Source organism: Pogona vitticeps, chromosome 14 (assembly GCF_051106095.1).
Source record: "Pogona vitticeps strain Pit_001003342236 chromosome 14, PviZW2.1, whole genome shotgun sequence".
NCBI lineage: Eukaryota > Metazoa > Chordata > Lepidosauria > Squamata > Agamidae > Pogona > Pogona vitticeps.
The window spans coordinates 2,907,030-2,915,469 of NC_135796.1; the positions used below are offsets into that span (position 1 = coordinate 2,907,030).

The 8,440-nt window shown below is 45.9% G+C and overlaps 1 long non-coding RNA gene across 1 annotated transcript; it reads right to left on the reverse strand.

The window, feature by feature from the left end:
* Nucleotides 1-961: 961 nt before the first annotated feature.
* On the reverse strand, nt 962-2,537 carry LOC144584739 (uncharacterized). The gene is made up of 3 exons (XR_013539164.1): nt 2,470-2,537; nt 1,575-1,652; nt 962-1,099 (listed from the first exon to the last, which is right to left on the reverse strand). It is a non-coding gene; the product is annotated as an uncharacterized LOC144584739 (long non-coding RNA).
* Nucleotides 2,538-8,440: the final 5,903 nt, after the last annotated feature.

Genomic DNA, 8,440 nt, shown 5'->3' on the forward strand with positions numbered 1-8,440 from the left:
AGTTTTAAAAAGCATGAGCATTTGCAGGAAACCTGCGCAAAACTTGTATTTCGTAAAAAAAAATCTTTGCAAAATTAAAAGGTTTTTTGAACCCAAAATACTAGGTTTTTATGCAAAATACAGTATTTCAACTAAATGTTGGTTAAAAAGTGTTAAAATGCAAAAAAATAATGCAGAAAATCTCTTTGTTACCCAGCAGAAAGAAAACTTTTTCTTCTCACTTTTAAAAAATGAAATAAGCAAAGACTTCTATCCCTATTCTCAAGTCCCACCACTTTTGCCATAGAACAAATAGCATGTACTTAGACACTGCAAAAGCTTGCCAGCCAGCTGCAAAAAATGGGACTGCTTTCGCTGGCTGCATCAAAACAGCCAAACTGGTAGCACAAGGGACAAAGCATTTAGACTAGTAAAGAAATGGAAAGCCTTTTACACTGAAACAAAATAATGAATTTAATTAAAAGCAATAATGCCAAACCTCAAGAAGCACAAATGCAATAACTAAGGCACCTCTGTCTCATTCCATTCTTCCACGGACATGCAATCTAAACCTGGGGGGTACTGAATTCTTTCTTGATCTCCTTCTATTGGTGTCTGTTTGTCTGACTTCCAAAATCAAGAAAGCATACGTTATTATAAAAGGGATCCAAAAGCAGTCCAGTGTGATCTTAATTAACACGCTAACCCATTCTAAAAAATGGATGGAAAAACCGGCAGTCTTTGCCGCCTGGCTCGTCAAGGTGACGATGACACAGTTGGAGATGTCATAGAAGACGATCCAACCGAGGTAGATGAATATGCCAACCGTGTCTTCCTTGCAGACAGAAGAGATGAAGTAGATACTGAGTGGATAAGTGATCGTTGCCAGGGCAAGGGCTGCGTAATAGTAATATGGGATAACCCATCCGACGCCAGTCGTTGGATCCGGCTCGACTCTCTCCAGCAGAGACATGGACCGGTTTAGGTGACCAATCTCAAAGATCATGTACAGGTTGTTCATTAAGATCATGTAGATCCCAGCCACGGTTGATCCTACTTTGGGCACCATGCCACAGAAGCCACCTCCACAGAGCAGGATCATTCGCTCTCTAAAACCAACCTGGAAGACAAAGAACACTGAAAACAGTAGTGCAAGATACAAAATATGTTTCAGAGCTCTTTACATTTTAATTCAACTAGAAGGTTAGTTTCAACGTCTATCTAGAACAAGAGCTCAAATTGAACTTCAGGAGAAAGACATGAAGCAAAGGTGCTGATGCACATTTAAGTGCATGAAGAACCAGGAAATGGGCAATCTCTTCTCTTTATTTATTTATTTAAACTATTTTTATGTCGCCTTTATCCTTCGAAAGGATCCAAGGCTTTCTCTTTGAAAGATAACCAGCTCTACCGTGGCCCCGATCTGGTTCAGATGCATTCAGGAATCAGCTCCTGTGGGCTCCTTATCCCTGAGAGACTGACTAGAAACGTTGGCAGGTAAACGGCCACAAAACAAGCACCTACACAAGAGAAACATGAGCACAGACCATCAGGAGGAAGAAAGACTCCTGGCTGAGCCAAACGTCGTGTCTTACCACTGCTTGCTCCGAGAAAGCCATTTCCACTGGAAGGCCAAGGCCCCGCTCCACGATTTGCAACGTGCCGCTTCTTCTCTGAAAAGGTGGAGAAAGTATCTGGATGAGCGTGGCTTCTCTTCTTCGGGCCGAAGCCTCTGGCCTCAGAGCCCGAAGCTTCGCGGAGGAGCCATAGAAAGGGCTCCACGGATTCACACCAGAGCTCAAGAGTGCAGTTGGTTCCAGCGCTGGCCAGGATGAAACCTCCAGGGAATTCGCAAAAGGGGAAGAAACCGGGGCCGGGCTCCCTGCCCTCCCACACTTTTCTGATGCTTTGCCCAAAAAGAGGGATTCCAGGTGATTGATGTGGTTTCCAGGGAGGCTTCATCCTGCAAACAGCCCAGAATAGTCCACTGCAGGAAGGAGACGGTGGACAAAATAGAGAGACAAACAGACAGACAATTGGCGTTGTTCTCGCTTTGTGACATGTCTGCCAAAGGAGCCTCCTTTCAAAGCCGGGGAGGCTCTTTCTCCAGGAGATGATGATGTTTACGGCGAGGCAAAAGGTTTCAGGGCCTCATTCTGCTCAGATCCTGAGAAGAACGGGCACAACTCCTCCCAAAAATGGGGCTTTGAGGGGCTGGCGGTTGTTCTCTCTCTCTCTCTCTCTCTCTCTCCCCGGTATATTTATTAAAGAAACAGATCGAATAGCCCAAAAGAGGCAATAAAGTAATTTTCTTGTCCTAATATGGAAAAGTGTGAAAAGGGGGAGTCTTGAATCCCTTTCAAAAACAAGGAGACGTTTGTGGTGCCTCTGGTTCATTTAATCTCTCTCTCTCTCTCTCTCTCTCTCTCATTTTAATTTATTTCTCCTCCCCTCCACCTTGATGTGGAGGCAAAACCCAGGAAAGCCCACCTTTCCCGTCTCCAGAGAGGCTGGATTGACCACCAAGGGTTTCTATTCTCACCTCCCTGAGGTAAATTCCCTTCTGTGAGGCACATGGGAGGCGGGGCTTGGCTGGGAGAGAGGCGATTGGTGGAAGGGGCTGCCCTTCCCAGGTGCCCCGAAACCCCATTGGCCAATGAGCGGAACGTCTCTCCCGCCTTCCCCTCTCACCCATTTTAGGCGGGAAAGTGGAAGCCATGCCCCCAAAATGGAGAGGAAGGCTTTGCGTCGCCTCCTCAGAGGGCTCTTTGGCCCCCTCTGGTCACAAACTCGCCTCACCAAGCTGTGCAATGCCTCGTGGCTCCTTTTTAGAGCCGCTTTCTTAAAAAATTGACCCCAAAACTCTAAAAATGTGTATTTTCAGAGACCACAAAAGCCCCCTTGTCTCAGTGCAAAAGACTGAATCACGCCTGTGTTCCTCTTGACATTTCTCATTTTAAAAGAACTTTTGTCAGTTTGCTTAAAATGTGGGGGTTGGTCCTTTGGAAGCCATTTCAATCAATCAATCAGTCAATTGATCAGTCAGAGGACAGTTGATGAACAAAGACCTCTCTACTCAGAAACAAGCTTGTTGGAAATAAACAATGCTAATATTTTAAGAGGTAATAAAATATATTTGAGTAGATTTGTTCCTGGATGAAAGAGAACTGTTTGAGTATTTATTTATTATTGGCGTCATCTATAAGTAAAGCCTAGAAGAGTTTTAGGAAACGCTGTTAGGCAATATTGGAGAATATCAGCTTTTTTAATAAATACCCGCCCCAAGAAATACACACCCCTTCAGCAGGGCAGGGCCCCCTCAGGCCATCATCCTCCCAAAGGTCTCCTCGGGAGGCCCTGTTCCTGGTTGGAGCTGAACACCCTAGGGGGGGCCCTTGCCTTCACCCCCTTGGCTCTGTCCATGGTGCTAATTCTGCCCTCTGGGTTCCTCATGACTCCTGCCCTGTTCAGATGGAGATGGGCAAAACGTGGCCTCTGGATGTTGCTGAACTGCATCACGTCTCGTTGCCATATTTGGCAGCCGCCCTCTGTTGAAACTCTTGCAGCCTTTTCCTTCATATTTGGGAAACAGTTGTTGCCTGTTTTGCCCTGCTGGTGCCATCTCCCAGAAGAAAATGAAACCCCGGTTCCTGAGTGGTGGTGTTTCTCTTTTGCATCTTGAGTTTTCCCCCGGATGTCATTTTCATATCGTCTGCTAATTCAGCTGGATCTCATCGGATCAGTTTGCTTATTCCCTGTTCTATGATTCCCCCCCCCCCACACACACACATACTGTTTTTGCACATCTCTATGTGGTGGCTTGTCATGTCCCAGACTCTGGCATAGGCTGTTCTTGGGCTAGTGCACATGAAAGACTAAAGGAAAAGGAGGGAAGGAGGAGAGACCCAGTGGGATCAAATGCCGGCAGTCTTCCAGGCCACAAAGAGTGCGATCCAGATCTTGGGAACTAACGTTGCTGACTTGCCAGAGGCTGTCCTGCTGAGGGGGAGATGGAAAAGTTTCAGTGCAAGAGAGCTGCGGAGAGGCAGCCGATGGGGTTCAGTCAAAGCCACGCAGAACATTTCTATTTGGAAAGCTGGAATGCTAAGCGTAGAACTGCAATTCAACCGCATTTTATTCCATCTGTCTTATTGCAGCTCTTCAGCTGAAAATAGGCATCTTAAATTACTTACAGTTCTTCACTCTCCCCGGATGGAAAAATATAGGCATTTCTGTATCAGCTGGGACATTATGAAGTCATGTTTAGTTAGACTTCTGATCCATCTCCTTCGGTGTTTCCCCTAGTAGTAGCTCTGCTCGAAAATTGCACACGCTAACCCTTCTCTTGAAATCTCACAAGTGGAGATGCTGAGGGATGGATCGATGAGTTTGTCTTTCTCCACCACACACCCCTGAGTCCCTGCTTTTCACCATTGCATAGCTTATTTACAAAAGAACAGCCAACTCAACCCAGTCACACGCGTGTATGTCAAATATTTGATTTGATTAAATACGTTGGCTTCCCATGGAAGTAGGAATGGATGGGTGTGCAGAACAGCTGTGGGTTTTCCAACCACTGGGTCCTATCTGGTTCATTAAGCCTTTGGATATGAGCCCACAGCTGTGGGGCTAAAAAGGGTGTTTTTTGCTCTCTATTGGAAAGGCAGCTCACGATAAAAATCTGAAAGCATATCACTGTGTGCCAACATGCTCTCAGGAAAAAGACACCTGTGTTTAATAATGTCTTACGAGCATCTTGCAATTGCAAAATGTTTTGAGTGGGACGCAAACAGCAGATGAACCCCTCCAGCAAAACCCAAGAAGACATCTGCAAACTCGGGGTTTGGCAGGAACGGAATTGTCTAGTCACTGCACCCGAATGTCTAGCCCATCTTCACATATGCACAGCGCATCCTCCTTTCTTCATTAACTGAGGTTCATCTCTGGTTTCTGGTAAAGGGCCATGTATGACTTCTGGAAGTTGGGATTTTTTTTAGAAAAGTTAGTTATGAGATTCAAAAGATGCTGCTGCTGCCATTGTTCACCTGTATGGTTTTCCAGCTATAAACTGTGTAGCTCTGGTGGGGTTTAACGCTCATTCTCTCTACTTCTGTGTCACTGCACAAACGCCTTAAAGTACCATACAAAAGACTAGTGACTTGTGTCCTTTTAGTCTAGAAACACATTTTTTCTAAGGTTTCTTTAGCATAACGGTCCTCAAAGTCTGGCCCTTCAAGTGGTATTGGACTGCAACTCCCATCATTCCTCTTTCTTATTGGCCACGCTGGTGGGAGTTGTAGTCCCAACAATAGCACGAGGTACAAACTCCCCATGACCCCAGAAACAGTGAGTGTCATAGGTATAGATTCTTCCTCATTTGATAATTTGTAACTTAAAATAATTGCATTGTTCTCAGAACTAAAAAGATTACCTTCCAGTTAAGAATGTCAGCGGGGTGGCATGCCACTGATGTTTACCAAACACACGTAAGCAGGCCTCCTTGTAACTCTCAAAGGAACTAAATGGTTACAGTTACGTTGCAAAAAAATAAAAAGGAGTACAGCAAAAAATAAAAAATAAAAGTCTCCCAGGAACATGGTTTGAATACTGATCAGTCTGTCAATATATCTTATACACACACAAACCTCAAAAGGTCTCCCTCAGCGCCCCCCCTCTCTTAAGACCTTCTCTCGCCCTCTTTGCTGGCCGTAAATTGTCACCCACCCACCCTACAACAATGCATTCCTGCTAGCATTTGGGATTCGTCACGGCTCAGCCACTGGCCTGCGACTAATTTGGCGCATAATAGGAAAGCGTATGCATCCCCCCCCCAATTGCCTTTCTCTTCCAGTCAGCCATTAAAAATGCCATCTGGTTTCCCTTGGCTTTTGCAGCCTCGGAAAGCGATCCCTCTGAGGAAAAAGACCCTAAGGGCCGACTTTCTGACCCCATCGCCCCTCGTTCGGCGTGCAGAGTTCGATTCCTGCAAATACCGCCTCTCATGAAAGATGTGTCAGAATTGGGCTGGATGCTTCTCAATGGGGTGGGGTAGATAACCCGGGATATATAAATATATGAAAATCCAATTGATAAGCCCATTGAGGCAGCAGGAATCACCCTAATTTACTGGCACTGAAATGGTATTAGGGCTAACTATGTCCAGCAGGATCCGGACAGAGTGCTGAGGCAGCTTTAAACTCAGGTTATTTCACGGGAAGAGAGAGATTTTTGCAATGGATTTTATTTCAAACAAGTTTACAAGTTTACATTGAACTACGGTACTTCGTTTCTGAGTGAAAGTTATGAGGATTTCTCTTTGCCGCAGGGTGTGTGGGTTGTGCCCCCATATTCTTGCTAGGCAATGCAGCCCAAGTAAGGCCAATGGGCTTTTGTCGTCATTTAGTCGTGTCCGACTCTTCGTGACCCCATGGACCAGAGCACACCAGGCCCTCCTGTCTTCCACTGCCTCCCAGAGTTGTGTCAAATTCATGTTGGTTGCTTCGATGACACTGTCCAACCATCTCATCCTCGGTCGTCCCCTTCTCCTCTTTCCGTCGCACTTTCCTAACATCAAGGTTTTTTCCAAGGAGTCTTCTCTTCTCATGAGAATGGGCTTTACTCACAGGTAAAACATAAGTGAGACTGCCATTTTACGGTGAGGCAGGGAGAGCCAACACTGAAGTAATTTTTTTCAAATCAAGTAAATTTTCTTAAATGGCATTCTGCAGAAATACGAAAGTTATGGACAACAGATAAAAGCAGCTCCTTAAAAGCAAAGCTGCCAATTCTGTACTGCCACAAATTAACTTATAAATATAAAAAATAAATTACAAATATTTATTTAAAATAGTTTTACTCTGCCTTTCTGCTTGAAAAGTTCCTAAGGTGGCTTACAGAACTGAAAGACAATATTTAAAGCTGTAATAATGCTGAATGATGGCACATCAACACGTTATACAGAAAAGTGTGCATATCTGGCTGCATTTCCGCCCCCCCCCCCCCCGGCAAGTATACCATGGTGGCTTACACCATTAAAAGACAGTATTTAGAGCTAAAAGCAATAAGTATAAAAGAGCAGCTTACATCATGAAAAGACAATATTAAAGTTGAAAACAATAAGAATACAAATCATAAAAAGAAGCAAACAAAGACCGCTTTGGCAAATGGTCAACAAAACCCAGTCAAAGCTGTAATGCATGAGAATCCATGTAAAAACCTCTCTCAGACAGCCACTTAGGTAGGGAAAGCTTGCCTGAAGAGAAAAGTCTTTGCCTGCTTGCGGAAGGACAGCCAAGAGGGGGCCGGCCTGGCCTCCAGTGGGAGGGAGTTCCAGAGTCTAAAGGAGCAGCCACAGAGAAGGCCCTCTCCTGTGTCCCCACCAGATGCACTAGCTATTAATTTTTACCAAACTTACAGCTGGATAGCTGTAAGACCAGAATCCTATTGACTTATACAGTGGTGTATGAGCCACCCCAACATCTGTGGGGCTGTTTCTCAGGCTGTCTAAAATACACTTGATTCTCCCCTAATTTGGCCATTGACAGGATACCAGATGCTTGTTGGTCTGTGGCGGGAGGGAGCGAAACCCTCTTGCCCTATTGCTGTTACGTGCAGAGTCTCTTCCCACAGCATGATTCTGGCTTTTGGTTTCCTCCGGCTGATGGGAGGCAATGGCAGAGTAGCTGGCTTCCCACTTTAATCACTAGGAGGCGCTGTCTCCCTTTCCGTGAGTCACACTCAAAATCTTTTGGAATCAAGCAGGTGATAACACTGGGGGGGGGGGGGGCGCATGAATGCTCACTGCAAAGGGATGCTTCCCGCAGCTATTTCACGTTTGCAGTGTTGGCTAGCGTCCACTCCTCTGGAGCATGGTGTGGAGAGTTCCCACACTCGCACTGTCCCAACTGGGAGGCAGCTGATGCTGGAAGGAGAAGCCCTTTCAGAAGGACAGGACTTGATGGCTGGAACTGCATCTTTTTCCTATGTTTCTGCATCGCACGGCATGGTGAACAATATTTTCGTAGGGTGTTTTCATCAACCTCAGCATGAGGGTTATGAATTATTATTATTAGTTCTTTGATTTATACCCCGCCTATCTGGATTACGAGTCCACTGTGCATTGTTCTTGCGTCTCCCTTAACTTTCCTTAAAATCTGACATGCCCCCAGTTATCCCAAATTCACGCAGGTTAGGAGATGGCGAGAGTTCAGTGGCAGAGCCCCTGCTTTTTTTAAGGGTGGAAAATGAGTTCAATCCAGGCGTATTGTCCGGATCTGGGTGGTGGCAGGGCTTCCCTGGCACCACCACCCTAGCAAGCTGCAGGATCGGGGCCAGCTTGGACCCGGGAAGAGCCCAGCGTTGGCAGGATCAAGCCCTGCCATGGTAGCAGCTACCAGGGCTCTCATGAGGTCCACCTGGGCGTCAGGAGGGGAGACCTATTTAAGAAAGGACACCGTCTCCC